Source organism: Leopardus geoffroyi, chromosome C3 (assembly GCF_018350155.1).
Source record: "Leopardus geoffroyi isolate Oge1 chromosome C3, O.geoffroyi_Oge1_pat1.0, whole genome shotgun sequence".
Lineage (NCBI taxonomy): Eukaryota > Metazoa > Chordata > Mammalia > Carnivora > Felidae > Leopardus > Leopardus geoffroyi.
Genome location: NC_059338.1, coordinates 89,476,439 through 89,497,541, shown reverse-complemented (window position 1 = coordinate 89,497,541; position 21,103 = coordinate 89,476,439). Strand labels below are relative to the sequence as shown.

Below are 21,103 nucleotides of genomic sequence, written 5' to 3'. Positions count from 1 at the left end.
CCTCTCTCCCTCCTTCTTTCTTCCTTCCTTCCTTCCTTCCTTCCTTCCTTCCTTCCCTCCCTCTCTCCCTCCTTCTTTCTTCCTTCCTTCCTTCCTTCCTTCCTTCCTTCCTTCCTTCCTTCCCTCCCTCTCTCCCTCCTTCTTCCTTCCTTCCTTCTTTCCTTCCTTCCTTCCTTCCTTCCTTCCTTCCTTCCTTCCTTCCTTCCTTCCCTCCCTCCCTCTCTCCCTCCTTCTTCCTTCCTTCCTTCCTTCCTTCCTTCCTTCCTTCCTTCCTTCCTTCCTTCCTTCCTTCCTTCCTTCCTATTTCAAAAGTTAAAGGTCCTGGTGTGGAGGAAAGGCTGGCTATGGTAGGCAGTATTTTACCTATATTCCCTCCCTTAATCCTCACAACAATGAGGTTATTTCTGTTTTTGTAGATGATGAAAATGAGGCTCAGGAAAGATAAATAATTGGCCCAAGCTAATAAATAGCCAAGCGGTGATTCAGACCCAGGTGTGGCTGATTACCAAGCCCAGCCTCTTACCTCCAATTTATCTTTGTATTCCTAACATGTTTCGCTCCATATATTTTATAGCGACGCTCTTTGGCACATGAAGTTTTCAATCTATTATATCTCCACCAATGATTATACCATTTATCAAGGTGGAACCATTGTGTACAACACTTTTGATTAAATGCTATTTTTCTCATTGGTATCCACTTACCTTTTTTATTATTAAATCATTTCACACACATTTGAGCACCAAACATATACCAACTCTACACTGGCGACACCAAAATGAATAAAGTCTGCCTTCAAGGGAACTGAAGAAGATATTAACTAGCAAAACACTGTACAATGTGATAGTAGACCACAGTTTTTATTCAATTGGCAATGAATGCAAATTGCCGCCTATTGCTTTTTAATTCACTCGGAAATATTTTAGGTTTTACTAGAAAAATGTAAACCTATGTGTTTACCATAATGCATGCACTTGGGGGGTTACCGTTGTTCTTTTGTCTCCTTACTTTTACTTTTCCACTATTTTCTTCCTGTATAAGCTATGTTTTTTATCCTATATACACTTCGAAGACAAGCATCCTATTTTCGGTTATAAGATGGTTATCACAGAGATTTTTTTTCACAAACACACAAAAAAATCTTACGTATCTAATCAAACAAATTCACAAAAAAGTGTTAGTGTTTTATAGATTACCTGAAATGTAGTGCTGTATTAGCACTTTCTCCCCTACTCTCCTCCAAAATCTAGCCTTTAATTAATTTATTTGGGTTCCCAAACCTAGTCATTACCTTGCATGTGCACTCGTGTGTGTGTGCATGTGTGTTTAATTCTCTTTCAAAAACCTTTTTTTGCCCTTTCTATCTAGTTTGTTTCCATAGTTACGACAATTATTAGCATCAGTTCTTAGGCTGGCCATTAGTATTTTTATTCGCCTGACCTTAAAGTTCAAGCAAAAGCTGAATGAGGATTCTCTCGGGATCCCTGTAGTGGGTGGGAAGCTAGAACAGACTGCTTCTAAAATCCCTTCCCACTCCAATGTACTTTGTAACTGTATATGGTGTATATAAAGTGTTTATACACACACCAGGCTTAGGTATCTCAATAATACAAAAAGCTTCCTGTTTAGATGGATTCCTTGACTTGCTCATATACTCACCAGGCCTTGAAAATGCCAACCACCACCAACAAAAAAGGCACTAGAAAGATCTAATGGTACGGTTGTTTAGAACAGGCTCTACAGCCAGACTATGTTGGTTCAGACCTGGGCTCTGACTCTTATTACTGTGTGACCTTGGACAAATCACTTAGTATCTCTGTGCGTCATCCTGGGTGAAGCGGGGAGAACAGTTCCTCGGAAGGTTGTTCTGAGCCTTCAGCGTGATAAAACACACAAAGCCCTTACAGGACGCCTCACCAAAAGTCTCGTCTATTCCTAGGCTTTTTGCAAGCTCTGTTGTTTCTTGAACACAGTGGCCTGATTATTAACACATTAGGAAGTGCAGTTTATCTTTCTGTACTTTTCAACACTAACCTCCCTCATTCCTGGTAAATTGTAAAAGACTGTGAAGAATGAAAGGAGAAATGCTACTTCTTGTTCCTCCCTGCCAAGAGTCCTGCTGGAATCCCTCTCGAGAAGGTGGTGACAATCCAGCCAAACAGCAGAACCTTCCTGGAGCCTGGACTATTTCACTGCACCTGCATTCGATCGGCTTGCTGATCCTCCCCAGAGCCAGATAATCATGCTGACGATCTGAGTGCTCTGCTGGAAAGAAAAGCAGTTGGTCCTGCGTGTGCGACTTGCCACAGAAACAGCGGCAAAGCCAGGAAGTGGGGTCGCTGACCTGGGGCTGCACGTGCATGTGTTTGCACCATGGTCTCCCGTGGGACACAGAGTCCTCATGCCGTTCCAGGGCTGGTGGAACAGCACCCATCCCCAGCCCCTTGGCCACATGCCAGCACCCTGGGGCCACGTGGCAGCCCGCAGCCTTCTTTGGCGATACCCTTGGGAGGTGGGGCTGCCTTCTTCCCCTGCTTTCACCTGGGCGGGCTCCGGTGCTGCTTTGACTCGGACAGCACACGGCCGCGACGACACGTGGTGCCAGTTTCTGGATCCAGACCCGAGAGGCTGGCAGCTTCCACCTCCTGTCTCTTGGGGTGCTCACTCTGGGGGATTCCAGCAGCCACGTAAGGAGTCTGTGTGCACCTGAGCCCGCCTCGCTGTGAGGAAGCTCTGGATGGTGTGCCGTACAACAACAAACAACTAGCACCTATAGATCGCCTACCAGAATGCTCGCTATATTCCTACTAGGTGACGTTGCTATGATTAGGTGATTTACCCAACGCACACAGCTCATCTGCTATCGGGCAGGGCCCAGAACACAGGCAGGGCTGCGTTCCTTGCCCACTGCTCTCTCTCCTACAACTGGCTGTTCTTACTCATCAGTGAGCAGTTAGTGATAATCAGCCACTGTATTTTTTCGTGGAAGACATTTCTACAAGCCCTGGGTGTCTTTCCTGTCATGAAATGCAGCTCTTCCTCCCAGTTTATGTCTCTATTCTATGTCCTCTATTCAGAGGATCTGAAGGGGCTCCGCGCTGACAGGCTGACAACAGTGAGCCCGATGCAAGGCTCGAACTCACGAACCGTGAGATCATGACCTGAGCCGAAGTAGGATGCTCAACCGACTGAGCCACCAAGATGCCCCTCTAACTATTTCGATGTCTGACTCTACAAAAATCACTCTTGGGGATGCTTTCTCTTGTTATTCCCATATTGCCAGGTGTCTTTTCTCCCCAGCAAATATTGATCCTCATGGAGGGATTAATACAAAGAGACAAGAAAAACAAGCACCATTCAAGCACAAAGCCAAAAGTGAGGTCAATGTGGATCTTTGCCGTAACTTTCCTCGCCTCATTCCCTACATCCATCTCTGCCTTTATGATAGGAGCCGTGCCTAATAACAAGGCATTCTCTGCCTGATTTCAAGTGCTTGCTGAAAAAAATTGGACCTTAAAACAATTTCACCTTCAATATTAAACAGGAGTATATAAATCTTGTGTGCAAGATGTTCCTCTTAAAATACAGACTCTTAACTATGGAATCATCTAATCTAAGCAGACCATGCTTATTTTCTTAAGCAGTGTATTTCTGATACCAACTTTTACCTATGTTTTAATTTGGCTAGGGAATGGGAAAGACAGCGTAAGTCCAGAGGAGTCATGATCCTGGAATTCTAGCAGGAAGAATCACAGGGGATTGTCTATTTCCAGACTGTCCACTCAGTGGCAGGCGGAGAGAAGTTATTCTGGAGGGAGGTTGGGCAGATCTGACAGCAGCAATGACACTGGATTTGTGGTTGGGACAGAATGGAGCCAGCAGCCCCATGTCCCCAAGAAAGGAAACTGCTCTATCCCAGAGGGAGGTGAACAAGGTTTTGGGAAAAGAGAAAGGTCCAGAGACCCAGTGAAAAATTAGAATCTCAGAACCTAGAGAATGAGATGATGGAATTGAAATTTATGGAAACCCTGGGTGGTATTCCCTTTTAGTCTCTATTATTTCTGTTACCTGAAGAGTAGAGAAACAATTGTTCTTCAGGAAAAAGCACCTGAAAAAATGTGTTTTTATACAAATATAAAGAAAAGGATTGGGGGCGCCTCTGTAGCTCAGTCCAGTTGAGCGTCCAACTTCGGCTCAGGTCATGATCTCACAGCTGGTGAGTTCGAGCCCCACGTCAGGCTCTGTGCTGACAGCTCAGAGCCTGGAGCTGCTTCGGATTCTGTGTCTCCCTCTCTCTCTGCCCCTCCCCTGCTCGCACACTGTCTCTTCTATCTCTCAAAAATAAATAAATCTTAAAAAAAATAAAAAAAAAAAGGATTTAGGGGAAAATGTAGAAGTAATTTCTATTCCATTAGATCATAAGTGTTTAAATTTCTTTGCTACAAACTGAATACAATTAAGATTATATAAATTCTCTCATTATTTTCTACTGGTCAATAAGTTTGGACTAGAGAAGGCTTTTATTGGTTTCTGTCTTCTTCCCAGCCAAGACTCATGTTCGGTTCAAGGGTCTTACTTGCAAACAACGGAAAAACATGCTTAAAACAAAATGAAACCATGCTTTCTTTTCTCTGACAACCTCAAACATAGAGCTTTAATCAAGTTCTCTAAGCATCTTTATTATGACAGAATTTTGCCCTCCTGGCAGAGACCTTCTAAGATACGCTGCTCTCTTCTGTTGGGTAACACTGTGACAATACATGTTTTATCTGTGTCCTGTACCTGTTCTGTCAAGAACCCTCTGGCCTGCCTCAGATATGAGGTTAGGGACACACATTTTCTTTAAATATATATTATAACAAAGGAGGCAGAAAAATGTCTCCCTGTATCCAATAGCATTGGAGTCAATCAAACTGAAGTGAGGAGGGTGGGGAACAACAGAATTAGTGTCTACCTGCCACAGAGAAGACAGAGGGGAGAAAAGAACTTAAATTGATGGACTCTGGGGTCCAGAGCAGGAATGGAAGTTCTCTAGTGTACTCAGGGAACAACATTCATTCAAGGCTGGAGGGGTCCCTGGAGGGAATGGGATGAGAGGAAAAGAAGGGGATGGGAAAAAAAGATGCTGCCATAGAGGCAGCCTGATAAGTAATACTTTTCGTTAAAAGTACCCACAAGTGTGCCACGGTTGGTGACACCACATCACTCACACCCCAAGGAAGGAGACCGTCCTTGCCACTTACAAGTCCACAGTCCTACAGGAGACACACAAGCAAAATAATAATACTTTCTTTAAAAGCCAATGAAGCAGCGGTGCCTGGGTGGCTCAGTCAGTTAAACATTCAACTCTTAATTTCGGCTCAGGTCATGATCTCATGGTTTGTGGGATTGAGCCCTGCATCAGGCTCTGAGCTGACAGTTCAAGACCTGCTTGGGATTCTCTCTCTTTGCCCCTCCCCCACTTGTTCTTTCTCTTTCTCTCTCTCAAAATAAATAAACTTAGAAAAAAACTAATAAAGCAAAAGGAACTGAGGTCTAAAGGAGAGAGCTGAATGGACTTGGGCTAACACAGGGGAAAGCTTCTTAGAGGACCCCATTTTGAATGAGTCTCAAAGCACGACTGGCATGGATATGAGAATGCACCTGTGGCCCGGAAGAAGCCCAGAATGTGTTGTTAACCACATTACAGAACTAAAACTTCAGATGAAATGCTCCTGGCTCTACCCACTTGAAGAAACAGCTTCTGAATGCTTATTCCATGTTTCCCGGTAGTAGCTGAGGATAACAAAAGTAAAAGTAAGATACAGTCATACAGTCTGGTCCCTTCAGAAATCCTCCAGTTGATGGGAAAAGAACCACGTAAAGAAATAATCATGATCCGGTATGGCAAGTGCAGGAAAAAAAATATTACGTCCAACATCCCCTATGTGATTACTACGTGCCAAACATGGTAACTTTACATTTATCTCATGTAATATTCCCGATAACCCTACAAAGTTGGAACTAGGACCATGCAGCTGAAGGCACTGAAAGGAGAGTCATTTGCCTAAGCAAGCCATTCAAGGCCACGGATGTAAGTAAGTGGTGGGGCTGGGCTTTAAAGCCACATGTCCTGGATTCAAGGCCATATGTTTTTAACCACTATGCTATATCTCTGTACAGTTTGCTGTGGGAGGAAACAATATTCTGCTTACTCCTATCAATGGCTCTATGACACTGGCACTGTGTCCATGGTCATGGATGAGACAACTGAGATTCAGGGTGGCACAGGTTCTCAACATCTGTTTGGTCTAACTCCAAAGCTCATGTTCTTTCTAGTAAACCACTCAGGGTAAAACGATAAAGTCACCAACTGATTGAGAGGTCTTGGAAAACTTGATAAAAGTGAAGAGAGTTGAGTTGAATCTGGAAGAGCAGGATGTGACCGGCCATAAAAGAATATTCCAGGTGATGTGACTGACAGGAGCAAAGACCCAGAGGCACTTATGAGCACGCCCCACGAGAACATAGGCGGGCGTTCAGTGTGGCCGCAGAGCGAGTTAGGACACGACAGCTTAGTCAGCTGAGCCAGGCTGTGCGGGACCACTTGGTGATCCCGTGTGTGAGGGTACGGATGGGATTCTGAGTTTGGGGAATCCTCAGAACTTTTGAAGAAGGAGAAAGGCACAATCAGATTTGCATTTTAGACACATCTCCCTGGCAGCCGTGTGGTATGTGGAGAGGATGCAGTAATTGGATGTGCAGACATTCAGGTAGTTAAATTGACAGAACATGGTGAGTGAGAGAAAGAGAGTAGGAAGAATCCAAAGCTTCTAGCTTGGGAGCCCGGTGGCAGATTACAAAAACTAAGGAGGAAGAGCAGATTTCTAGGGGAAAGTGGTACGTTCAGTCCCGGCATGTTGAGTTTGAAAAGCCTTCGGCACATTGAGGGGTGCTACCCATGAGGCAGCTCAAAGACAATTATGAAACTTCAGGGAAGACTTGATAAAAGTCATGGAGTTGAACTTTTGTCACATTGCATTTGTCTAAAACCCGAAGAAAAGGAGACAGCAAGAACAGACAAGGCAGGTAAATAGTCACTCTGGCCTAGCTTGTCTCCTGTATGTTTTGCAGGGAGGATGGGGTTGTTTGTGCGGGGTTTTTCTCCTCCGCCTCTTCTTCATACAGTTGGGATTTACTGAGAAAAACCGGTTGCAGGCTGTTGGTCCAAATGTTATTCATTCTGCAACAAGCTAACCGCATCCTGGTGATCCCAGCTCCAGAGAGAACAGGCAGCCTCGAGTTCACTGTTGTGGTGACGTCCTACTCTGGCCTGAGGCAGGAGAGTCAAGATCAAAGCACACAACATAAATATCATTCGGATTAAAACCAAACTTTCTGCTTTTGATGTCGCCTAACCTCTATTGTTGGTAGGAACAATGGGGTAAGGTAGAAAAAGGACACACTGGCAAGAAGTATGAACCAGAATGTACTCAATTAAAGGAGACAGAGACAGAGAGGAGACTGAGAGAGAGAAGGAAGGAAGGACGGAAGGAAAGAGAATAAAGTAAGTGAAGCCAGCCCATGTCCCAAGGAGTGACGTAGAGGCGTACCCAGCTGCACAGACACAGTATCTTTTGTTGAGGTCCCCGTCTACGGAGGAAAGGGCAGAGCACATCGGATCAGGAAACCTTCATTCTAGTGTCACTTCGCCATAAACTGCCCGTGGGGTATTAGGCCGCCCTGCACCTTTTCCGGCTATTAACCAGAGGCTGTCTCCAGTCCCCTCCAGCTGTCTCACATTTATATTTCATGGCTGCTCTCTGGAGAATCTCTTTTATCCTGGCATACTACCTTCTTTCTTTCTTGGGGGTGGGGGAAAGGCTACCTGATCTCCTATAGGGGTAATGAGACACAGGGAGGACGTCTGAGCCATTTCGAAGAACTCTCAGAGGCGGTAAGGGGTCCAGGCCTTTGCACTTTTTAAACTCCCCATATGCTATGAAATTAAGAAATGCCAAAACAGGATTAACGAAACTCTCATATATTCTCAAATGCTTCTATTTCACAAGTTACTCTTATTTACAACGCAAACAGAACTTCGTCTGGGAACAATGTCAAGAGTCTCAATTTGAGACCTTTTATGAATCTGCGGCCTACGGCTAAATGGCCCACCTGCTCTTCTCTCATAAATCTGGTCATTTCAGTACCACCAGGAGCTGAGCACATCGCTGTCACGTGGTGGATAATAAAGAAGTACTTGCTAGATGAAAAATGCACACATGGATGAGTAAACAGTGTGCATGTCCTTGTGCTCTGCATACTTCATTAGGGAAATAATGGGATGACAATATGGTTTCTGAGAAGCATTTTGATTATAGTCAAGCCCTAGAACTGGGTAGATCCCCAGAAATCACCTTTAATCTATAGATCTAAGGGATGGACATAAGACTCTTACCCACAAGTAAGAACAATATCCCAGTTTTAGCTCTAATTTCCAATACCAATCTTCAACTCGGGTGTATTTCTAACATTCAGATGGACGACAAAAAAGGGCAGAACTCTCCAGAAGCCAGAGACTAGGTCCCTTGAAAGAGCACTTGTCAAGGTTTTATGCATAAACGTTTTTGAAGGGATTAGGAGAAAACAGTTGGTTAAGCAAACCCTTACCCCATGGATAAACAGGACACTCAAAGATTGACCAAAGTGTTGGATTTGGATAAATCCCAAAATCATGTAGCAAGGTCTTGATGTCACAAGTATCTATTCCCCGCCCAAATGAACAATTGCTATTGTTCTCAAAGTTTTATTTTTCAGCCAAGGTCTCCTGCTAGATTTACCCAGTGAGGATTTCTGATTGGTGGCTAAAGAGTAGAGAGCCATCTGGAGTTAGAGGAAGAAGAAAAAAAAAAAGAGAGAGAGAGAGAATCAGCTGCCAAATGTTGGTTTCAGACACCTCAAAATGGTAGGGTCAGGTCTCAGGATTTCCCATGCGTGTTCCCAAACAGCCTGTGCAAATCTGTGCTTCCAATTCATAGCCCTTGGAAGGACGAAAACACGACTTGACATCTACCTTCCTCACAGAGTTCATGGAGAGGATTAATGAGTTAATAAGCATTAAGTACTTTGCAAGCCACAGGTGACCGACAGACATTACTAGGACCACATTTTTCCTACCAAAATGGTTCGGGCTGTGAACAGAAGGTAAAATCCCAGGAGAAATGTCTCCTAATACAGGGAACTGGATGCCTACTCTCAGGTAATAGGCTGCCTGTAAAAACGCCCTAGGTTGTCCAGTCACTGGTGGCAGGGACAGATTTACACAATATGAAGGCAACGGTACTCCCCAAAGCACTATTGAAAGTAACCGAAGTAATAAACAATTCCAATTAACAGTGGCATTTGCAACAGCAGCAGAAACACTTTGGTTAGACTGATGTTTCCCTGAACTCTGTCCTTTCTCAAGTCTAAAACTTATTTGGCTGTTTTGCAAACTACAGCTCTGTTAACAACGCATGGTCATTTGCTTCGGCCACAACCAGACTTCACGTGCACATGCACACAATGTAGTCAGACAGCAATAGCTGTATTGGATACAACTCAGCTGGTTTCCAAGACTCCCGTAAGCAGGGAAAACACAAGAGTCAGTAAGTTCATTTTGGGCTTAACTATGTCTCCTTCCTGGAACATTGCCTCCTAACTAACTCTATGAACTCTCAAAGCACAAATCCTGTGAAGGGGTTAAGCAGCTAAAATTTCTTCAAAGATCTTCTGCACACTGCAAAATGATGTGCTGTTTATGTCACTACGTAGCATCCCTAAAACTCTGGAATGGTCAGAGACACCTGAAAAGGGAAAATGCCAGGTGCTTTTAAGAAGACAAGAACCTCCAAGTCAGGAGTCCTGACCCTTCATTTTGTCAGCGTTCTAGCATTTCTGCAAACTTTTTAATTCTCAGCACAAAAGAATCAATCTAGTAGGGCTATGAAGAGGCGATTTCAGGATGAGAGAACAGAGGTGGGGAAAACACGGTGGAACGTCAGGAGGAAAATATAATGAGACTCCAAAAGAAACGGTGGTAGTGGGAATTCAAACGTGGACTGATTTCCTGTGTGTGTCAGGCTTTGTGTTAGGGGCTGAGTCTTTGTTGCCATAAAAGGGTCCCGGTCTCTGTGAACACTCAGCACACACATAGCCATGACATATATGAACTGCTATGACTGTGGCATGAAAAAAATGCCCCCAAATCACAAACTGGGAGGAAATTGAGACTAGATCGCCATGAAAAACTTCACAAAATGACATATGGAATAGAATTTCACTCCTTTTAGAAGGAGGGAACTAGTTTTCCTGGCAGCAGGAGACAGGTATGTTTGGCAGGCTCAATATCTGTTGAGTCATTCTTTCATTTATTCATTCAATCTTCCCTTTATTCATTATTCATGTATTCTTCAGGCCTCTACTATGCACCAGGCTCCACAAGGGGCCCTGGATGCATTATATTGAATGAAGCCCAGTGGGGACAGATGAAAAAGTGGTAGATGTCAGGCTATAAAGTTTCACTTATATCGTGATGTCACTAGGGACGCATCCAAGGATTTCTGAACAGGAAAATGACATGATCACAACTTCTAATAAGTGAAAGAGTTGTGGCCGAAAATAAAATTTGAAAATGGAGGATTAGAGAGGCTGATGAGTGACAAGGCAACTATGAAGACATTGCTACAGTCAAGAAACAGGATGGAAAGTCCCGATGAGGACAAGAGCAGTGGGCACAGACAGAAGCATAAGATTTGCTACCTGCATGGGGACAATGAACAGAACTCTGAGAGACAGGCAAGAACAGAGCACCTGAGCCTCAGTTTCCTGGTTTGGGTCAGTGGGGAAAAGTGGGAGTCTGTTGCCCAGTTAAGGGGCATTGGAGGAGGTACGTTTGAGCAGGAAAGTGAAAGAGGACCGTGTGCGGGCATACCATATTTGAGAAACTTCATTCACGTAAGAGTGTCCAGTGGGCCTTCCTGAAGTTCAGGATAGAGGCATCAGCTCAAGAAAGGGATTTCAGAGTTGTGTGCAGATAAGTGACAGGTGAAACCATGGAAGTAGAAAAGAAGCAGATACAGACAGATCCTTCCCAAAGCCTAGTTGAGGCACATGGCAGACAATGACCTGGTTGAAAAAAGGTAAGTGGCAGACGAGGAGAATGAGGAAACACTGCTATTATGAAGTCAACAAGGCAAGAGGGAGGAAGAGGGCTGGTAAATAGCAAAAAGCATTGAAACACAACCCCTTCTACATTTCTTTCACCCCATCACCAAATTGATTTGTCCCATTTGCAGACATTGATCTGTGGCCATAGTAAGTGTAATAGTTAAGTCCGAGACTCCATTAACATCAGTGCTGGGAAGACATCCAATCTGATCAAGGGCCAGAGAGGAGGCAGCAGACGTGTGTCAGATTATTTGAAACGGGCTCAAAGGAACCCCAAGCAGTAAACATGAAAACCCTTGTGTGGTGTATCTTACTGTCATCATGGATAACAAAGAGGTTTGTAAATTATAAGTCAAAGTCATTTACTTAACAGCATTTCCAGAAAGATCTGAACGGCAGAGATGCTGTGTTTCCAAGAAACAGTAATGGTTTTGTCAGCTCTGTGTCTTACTCTTTGGATAACCAACCGCAATTTTCTGGAAGGGGTGAACTGAAAAACCAAATCAAGCTGGTGCCACAAATGACCATCTACTGGCACTCTCAACAGCAGTTCGGTTAGTACTTAAGACTGAAGAAAAAGCATCTTATCTGTTAAACATCTCTTAGTTTTTTCAAGGTACTGGATTATAAGCTATTAGGATAGATGTTTTTCTTTTTATAAACGTGACATAGGATATTCTAAGTTCAGTTTGTGTTTTATTTTATTTAAAATAAATATATGCAGACAGAAAAATATAAAAAGAGCAAAAACATAACAACACAGGCCCAATTTGAGCTTGAGTAATTAAATCAAACTCTTGCTGTCTTTGTGTTATGCCCTGTGGAAATCATCACATCCCCAGTTTCCCTCTGACTGTGAAGCTAACGTTCTTTTCTCAAATTAGATCCACAGAGAGTGAGAGCCCTAAAGAGGCCTGTTGACCTACAGGCTATCAGGAATGTCTGCTGAATCAGTGATTCTTCACTTTAAAACTAGTAAGTGGTGGGGAGTGAAGAGATAATGTCTAGAGTTGATCATCAAGGAAATGTAGCATAAGCATATTATTACAGTTAGGATGGTAACCACTGAAAGAGCTAAATATGGAAACTGTTAAACGTGGTTTCCCCTGGGAAGTGGGCCGGGAGACGGGGAGAGTGGGGGTGGCTGGGGAGACTGTGTTTTTCGTTATAAGACATTCTGTACTTTGCACTTGTTTTTTCTTTAACGAATAGCATCTTTATTTGGATAACAGGAAAGTGAGAAAAAGCATTTAAATGTTATTATTACATGTATGCTTACTTCATCTTGTGTAATACAGAGTTTTGGATTTACATGCACAAAGCAAAAAGAGATTATCTTCTACTATACAGATAAAAAGACTCAGATCCAGACAAGTTAAGCCTGTTACCTAAGGCCAGAAAATGTACGGCCAAAGCAAGAATGCAGCCACTCTCCTAAGTCTTTTTGATCCACGGACTCCCAACCTGCCCCTTTTTATGAACTTCACAAAATAGGGAATGGTTTTATTCTTATTCAGGAATTTTCAGACTACGCTATGGGCCCTCCTGGACAATTATTCTATCACAGCTCAGCCTTATTAAACATTATAAATGTTACAAAGAAGAAAGAAAGCACCAGAGGCTGGGATATGGAATTGGTTTCCAAAAAGTCAGCTTCTAGGGAAGGAGGACCCATGGCAGTGGGGGGAGGGGGGGGTTGGGGGCACCCGGTAAGATCACCTCTACCTGGCCAAGTGTATCAATCTGCTGGAGCTCCTGTAACAAAATATCACAAACTGGGTGGCTTTAGCAACAGAAATGTATCTTCTCCCAGTTCTGGAGACCAGAAGTCCAAAATCATGGAATCTACAGGGTTGGTTTCCATTGAGGGCTGTGTTCTTGGACTCTCTCGATGACTGGTAGATAACCAACTTCGCTCTGAGTTCCTTAGTGTGGTCTGTGCATGGCTGCATGTCCAAATTTCCCTTTCTAGAAGAATTTTATAAGTGATATTGGATTATGGGCTCACCCTAGTTCACTATGACCTCATCTTAACTGATTACATCTGCAACAGCTCAGTTTGCAAATAAGGGCATCTTCTAAGGTACCATAGAGTTAGGACTTAAACATATGAATGGGTGGGCATAACTTAACCCCTAACACTAGGAGATGATCAAGTCACTGAGGCCTTTCCCCAAACATTTATAAAGTTTACTAAATATTTTTTTTTCAGGGAATATATCCCATTAAAACTTAAAATCAATTGGAAAACAAGATTTACTGGCTAGAAATTCATTTTACATGACCTATTTTTGAATCCTCCACTAAATAAAATGGAGAATGCTCACCATAATATTATCTCCTCTAAATGAATATATACTCTAGGATGTTTTAGGATCAAAGTGATAATAAATTATAAATAATTATGTATACATTTACACACATACACACAATGTTATTATCATAAACATAACAAATGTTATACAACAAAGTCATCATCCAGTAAGGTAAAAGAGTTCACCTAATAACTACATTAAAAGGTTTAACCCTCAGATGGATATGTCACATTTTAAGGGGTCTTGTCAATTATAACCATCCAGCTGAATAAAGCTGGGGAAGCTTAAACTGGGGAAACACACATAAAATTTTAAAATCCAATTTATTTTTTCATTCAACCATGCTATTTACCGTTTGCTTTTCACTGAGAAAGAAAAATAAGGATAACAAGATCCTTTTGATTTCTAGTCAAATCTACTGAGGGGCTTCACAGTAAGGACACATCACAGGAAACTTAAAAGGGAAAAATTTTCCTCATATTTGATCTGTCTTATCAATTGTTCTCCTAAAATAAGCAATTGTATATATAACTGATCTGGGCTAACTTTGAAAACAAGTGCTGGCAGCAAACTTGAGACGAGCAAATATTTCTCATGAAAGTAAATGCTATAAAACTGATCATTTTCCAAATGCACCTATCTCTCACGCTTAGTCGGTTTTCACTGACTCCATTCATTTGCTCACTTTTCACAGAATCATTCAAAAATTATTGGCAAATTCTAACCTAAAAGTGGGTTCCTTTCCTCAAATGTATAAAGACATTACTGTTTAGAACTGGAATGCATTGTTTAAAATAAAAGCAATATTACACATTTGATTGTGTATTCAGTAAATGCCTATACAATCATAATAAGATAATAAGAAAAAATATGTCAATACTTGGAATTAAAGAATAAAATGAGATGGTTTATGCTTTGTCATGAAAAAAATTCTTTCTCCTTATCTTTAATCTTTTTTTCGAACACTTCCTCCTCCTCCTTCTACTTACCCTGACGGAAGCCTGGCTTTGCCCTGAAAATACCACTTCCTTTGTTAACTCCTTCCTGTTCTGGTCACTCCTTCGACCTGTGTCTACCTTCACAGGGAAGGAAGAAAAGTTAGCAAATTCCTTGTTTCCTACAGCGCCTTCCAGGTATTTGAACCACTACAATCTCTCAATGAACTCTGCCCCTTAAGCTATTTAGAGGTGTGGTAAGTCATACTCATGACACCCTTCCCAGAGAATGTGCTTAGAATCCCCACTGAGTGAGTACCTGGCCATGTGGTCTGATTTCCTGGACACAGCTATCTGGACAAAGGAGGGACACCTGACCCAGGTCACACCAATCAGATTCCTTCTCTGTCAGGAATTTGTAATTGGAATGCTCTTGGCACAAAATGCTGTGAAAAATGATGTTAAAGAACAGCATGGAAGACGAAATATATACATTCATATTCATTCATTCATCCTCCAAATCCTTACTAATCGCCTGCTGCCAGCCAAGCACTAAGGCGGGTCCTATATTGTACAGTGTTTCCAGGAGGTAAGAAGTAGGATAATTTAGCCACAGCATAGTGTTTACCTGGAAATGCAGAAAGTAGGTTGAGGCTAAAATTGTAGCAGGTTCAGATGGCAGACCAAAGATTTGTGTTTTATGCTGCAGTTAAAATGAAAAGGAAGCTGGCATTACAAAATGTTTCTGACCTGGCTCATGAGAGAAGTCCTCTACTTTTTATCACTTGCCTTTTAAGACTCCTACCTTGAATTTAACCAAAACTGACTGAAATAGAATTCCAACCCACCTTTTTTATTACTAGGGTTAAATGATTTCTCCTACCATGGTTCTCCCTGATTCAGTGCAATGCAAACTCAAATGGAAGAAAAGAGAAGAACGTGGCCTCTCTACAAAGCTCCTTCCCCAATGTCTTGTAAGCACCTTGACAAAGGGGAGGTGCTTTGTTAATATGCTTCTATCTCTGGAATCTGCTTTAATACGCGGAACATAGGAGATGCTCAGTCAATATGTGCAGACCAAGGGGCGCTTGGGTGGCTCAGTCGGTGAAGCAATGGACTTTGGCTCAGGTCAGGATCTCACAGTTGATGAGGTCGAGCCCCATGTCAGGCTCTGCGCTGACAGCTCAGAGCCTGGAGCCTGCTTCAAATTCTGTGTCTCCCGCTCTCTCTCTGCCCCTCCCCCGCTTGTACTCTGTCTGTCTCTCAAAAATAAATAAACATTAAAAAAATTTTTTGTTTTAAATATGTGCGGACCAAAACTGAGTAAGAAACATGCATCCTGAGCTTGGAGATGTCACTGGGGTGGAATGAGTTAAAAAAAAAAATCACTCAGGATTTCTAAAGAATACCTTGCTGGGTGTGGAGAATAAGTCTGGGAAATGTGCTTTCTTTGGCATAAAGAGGGGGTTGGAGGAAAAAGGTAGAAGGAGAGGCAAATACTTTCAAAGAACAACATTATGTCCTAAGGATAGAGTGATTTAACGGTATGCAACACACCTGTGCTTGCCCAACGGCACAGTGATTAAGAAATACTGTTATCGCCTTCAGAAGGAAGTTTTCTGAAACATTAAATATGATAACCTCCTGGTGTATTTTTCCATAGCAATTGCAGCAACCACTTCTAATCATGCTGCTAAAAAGATAAGGCAGGTTGGGATCTGAGACAGAGGACATAGGCTGCCCATGAACCAATGCTGTCCCCAAGTGTAACCTATCAGCACACAATCTATCAAGTGTTCCACTCGAGGGACCAACTCTGGTTCAAAAACTTCTTTTTCTCTCCCCACCCCAATCCTAGGCTTCTGACAATTGGAGTTATAAAGATTTGGGTAGTCAGGGTCCAAGTTATTGTGCAAATCAGCTATTTAACTTCAAACCCTACATTGTTTTAACTAGTTAAATACCGATTTTTCTAAGGTGATTAAAAACAATCCTATTTACAAGATTCTAGAACACATTAACAATCAAAGATTTAATCTGAATTTTAATGCTGTTGCCAAAGAACAACAATGAAAAAAAAAAACAGAGTTTTTTTTCATCTCCATGTATTTGTTACTTGCACCACATGAAAGAACTTTTGTAAGTGTGACTAGCTCACACTGTATTTCGCAATGATAAATATGTGCTTCAACTTACTTTTAATATAGGTCAAGCATAATAAAAAAAAAAAAAATTTAAGGTGTGGAAAGAAAAAAACCCCTGCAACTGGGTGTAGTTGTTACGATAATAGGTTAAGATCCAGGAAATGGAACTGTCTTTTCACATGCCTCTTTTTCCCTTCGTGAATCAAACCAGAAGAGTGAGTAAACAGCTGGTGAATTCAGTATGAAGAAGGTCAACTTCACCACCAGTGAGCAAGCTGTAAAGACTTCAAGAAGTCCTTTACACCATACACTGTCCTGAAGCCTGATGTGATTCAATAATTTCCAGTGGAATGCTGGAAATTTCTGAAAAGAGGATCTCGCCCCATCTAAACTTCTCTTACCATGGCTCTCAGGCTTCAAGTTATTCATAATAGAAGAAATTTCTCAGACCTTCCCATAGAAAGCTGGTAGGTAAACCCTTTCTTTCAAATTAACTGGAGGTAATCTGTAAAGCCTTAAGTTAAAGAAAGCTATTGGTTGGTTCATCCATTTAACTAGTATTTTTTTTTTAAGGTTATTTATTTATTTTGAGAGAGAGAGAGAGAGAGAGAGCACAAGCAGGGGACAGGGAGAGAGAAGGAGAGACAGAATCCCAAGCAGGCTCTGAGCCATCAGCACAGAACCCAATGCAGGGCTTGAATTCATGAACTGTAAGGTCATGACCTGAGCCAAGTTCAAGAGTCGGACACTTAACCGACTGCACCACACAGGCACTCCTTTTCAACTAGTATTTATTGAGTGTCCAGTGAGTTCCATGTAATCCTCTAAGCATTGGGAATATAGCTGTGAATGAAGGAGACAGACAAGAAACCAATAAACCACATACAGTACAGTCTATGTAGTATATATCTATGTACAGTATACTATAGTATATGTTATATATATGGGAGTATATAAAAATATGTACTTTGAGGCACTAGAAAGAAAGAGTAAAAATATAAAAGGGCTCTTGTCAATAACAACCTTGTTAATTAGTTGTATATGTGTAGCATCAAGATGCAAATTCTTTAATTTTCAGATGATAACTGCTTCGGGTCCTGTTGGTAATATTAGTTTTTATTAGTAATTCAGTCCATGCTGATTCTAGATTTACTGTCATCTTATTCCTGTCCCTTGCCCCCATTTCTTAGCTGCTGTTCCAAACTCTGGTCCTTCTAAAATTGGGGATGAGGAACAAAGTCTTCAAAGAAGAAATCACACCTTCATTCAGTGGCCTCAGCTACACCTTCGGAGCAGCTTCTTGGTTGACTTTTATCTTTACAAAACCATTTTCAATGATCCACCCTCTGATTAGTCTGTCTCTACTGACTCATGGTTTTGTCACTGGCTGGCTACAAGGCTACAGTTTTGAAAAACATGTAAATACGGTTACCAGCTCAAGCACATAAAAATGTAGGATGCCCAGTTAAATTTGACAAATATTTTTTTTAGCCTAAGTACATCCCCGGATATATTTAGGACATATTTATACTTAGAAAAATTATTTATATCAAATAACTGTCTTTTTTTTTTTTTAATTTTTTTTTTCAACGTTTATTTATTTTTGGGACAGAGAGAGACAGAGCATGAACGGGGGAGGGGCAGAGAGAGAGGGAGACACAGAATCGGAAACAGGCTCCAGGCTCTGAGCCATCAGCCCAGAGCCCGACGCGGGGCTCGAACTCACGGACCGCGAGATCGTGACCTGGCTGAAGTCGGACGCTTAACCAACTGCGCCACCCAGGCGCCCGAAAATAACTGTCTTTTATCCAGTAACCCAACATGTGAAGATTTTGGAAACTAGATTAATGATTTTAGGAGCATGGATATCAAGTTTTGACTCACACAAAAATCAGAGAAACTGCTCCCAAGGAACAGTCCTATGGCGAGGCGAACGTGCATGAGAACAAAATTTAGCAGTGCTGTATGCACCACAATAACCTGTAACAACCTAGCCCTTTCAGGGCTGACTCATACACCTAGAGAAATGCATCTGAACACTCAGTCACTCAGTAAAGACAGATGGTCTCATTAGACATTTGACAAAGAGAAAAAAAAATGTGCTAAATTTCAATTACTATTTGCTCACTCCCCAAACTCCTTGCCAAATTTTTATGAAATGTATCCAAAGCCTTCCATAGGAGGTGTAATATTTTGCTTGGGCTGCTATAACAAAGTGCCACAGACTAGGTGGCTTAAACCATAGAAGCCTTCTCTCCCAGTTCTGAAGGCCAGGAGTCGGAAGGCAAAGTGTCGGCAGGATCGGTTCCTGCTGTGAAGGCGAGTCTGCTCCAGGCCTCCTCCAACTTGAGATGGTTTCCTGGCAATCTTTAGAGTGTCTTGGCTTATAGATGCATCATCCCAATCTCCGCCTTCATGTTCATATGTTGTTCTCTGTGTGTGATGTCTGTGTCCAAATTTCCCCTCTTTATAAGGATAGAAGTCATATTGGACTGGCGGCTCACCCTACTCCAGTGTCACCTCATCTGAACCAATCACATCCACAATGACCCTATTTCCAGATGCCACATTCTAAGGTACTAGGGGGTAAGCACTTCAACATATGAATTTGGAGGGGACATGTTCAACATGTAATGGGGGTGAATCTGTATGGTGTTAGAAAGACTAGAGAGGGAATCCAAAACCCAACAACACAGGTCTGTATGTGAAAACTGACAGGCAGGGTGTTTGACGGGGGAAGCTCCCAGGGCCTGGGTCCTGCCTCAAGGATCTGTCCATTCCACACCGGTGGGAAGGGCTGGCGAGTAGACAGGTAAAAGTCGGTCTGCATGGCAAGCATGCTGTTCTCACACAGCCTGGAAGCAGGCAGCGGCAGACTAGAAAGACTTACTCCAGGTCCAGTTCAGGCCCTGCCCTGGCTCTGCAGAATCATTCCTGGCAGTTCCCCACTTTCAGAACCCTCCCTCATTATATGTATAGCATTTACTACCTGTATCATGCCTTTAGCAAAGCTCTCATATGTATTTTCTATGCAAGTTCTGTCTCTACATCAGGGAAGCTTTCGATTTTCCCAAAGAATATTTTTGTGTGTATTTTATATTATATGCACACACATATATAAATATAAACACATCCAGCAACGATAAAGTAACTGAGAGTGGAATGTTACAAATCAGACTCTGAGATCCCTTCTTTAAAAGGTTTCTTCTTTCAGATAATTCTTCCAGGCTTTATGGGCTTTTCAAAGAATACACAACTTAACTGAGTTCTTGGAGCGGTTATCAAGTTATATTAATTACTTTTCCCTGACAGATACAGATTGATACGCATACCATCCTAGAAACATGGTCTCCTGTCATTTCATTATTACTGAGGCAAATTTGTGGAGAGTACATTTTCTGGAAAAATGAGAAATAATGATTCTGTGACATGAATTATAAACTCAAAATAAAATGTACCCATATAAAAATGTTAAAAATTTTAAAATATTTGAAAACTATCAAATCCATTGCAAAATTCGATTTTTCAAGTTTTAAAAGGCAGAATCACCTGGCTTTGTTAACTTAGCCCCTCTTTCAACTGGGGATTGGTATAAGAAAGGCCTATTGCCTGAAGACATTCTTGAGTAGCTGTTGACCCAAGGCCATGTACATTATTTTACAGTCAATAAATCTCACCAACTGAAGCTGTTTATTTCTTACTTTTGCCCAAATCCTGCCATGGCTAATGACCAACAGACAACTGCCAACGGGTCAATTGTCTTCAGTTCGCTCAAGTTTTAAGATGGAAAAGATCTGATCCCTTCTCCTGGAGTCATATAGTCTAGTGGGGAAAGACAAATAGACAAAAATAGCATACGAATAGCCACCACACTTTGAACTCTTTGTGCTGGATCCTGTATTGAGTTCTGTATTAACTTTTTAAACTCCCCCCTCAGGCCTATAATGAAAGTACTGTTGTCACCCCCATGTTATCAATGAGAAAATGGAGTTCTAGGCAGGTGAGGCTATTGCCTAGGTAGTTTGTCTACGTCGCTCATGGCCGGTCTTATCTGGTTCAAAATGTCAATAGGACTGAGGTTGAGAAACAATACTCCCCTTTGGCTCAATTAATCTAACTCGTGCATCATCTACTCACAGAAACTGCAATCAACTCACTGGATCTGCAAGACTCTCTACCAACCATACACTTAAAGAAATTAAAAGTCAGGTATAGGTAGCCAACATTTTGCTTTGCAAAGCTTTCCGAGGACAGTATACTCAATCTTGATCATGCCTGAACCAGCCTTCAGAAAAGACTTGTGATGGAAATGTGTCTAGAACTGAGTGCAATCCATCTTCCACTAGGATTTCCTCTGAACACTTTTAAATTAGGCCATGTGGCTCTGCTGGAGCCTAAGTTAGACCATGTCTCCTCTGTAGTCAAGTCTACGCGCAGAAGGTTGCTTCCGGTGAGTACCCGCACTTCTCTGCCCAGGGCCATTTTTTTTTGGCAGAGGAGCCTTGTGACCTCATAGAGATGC

The 21,103-nt window shown here is 42.1% G+C and overlaps 1 protein-coding gene and 1 long non-coding RNA gene across 4 annotated transcripts in view; one reads left to right on the top strand and one right to left on the bottom strand.

Annotated features, from left to right (window-relative positions):
- The window catches only part of SNTB1 (syntrophin beta 1), a 237,128-nt gene that overhangs the window by 199,763 nt on the left and 16,262 nt on the right, over positions 1–21,103 (bottom strand). The gene's annotated exons all lie outside the window — the stretch shown is intronic.
- Positions 16,562–17,926, top strand: LOC123585533. The gene is made up of 2 exons (XR_006706269.1): positions 16,562–17,048; positions 17,772–17,926. It is a non-coding gene; the product is annotated as an uncharacterized LOC123585533 (long non-coding RNA).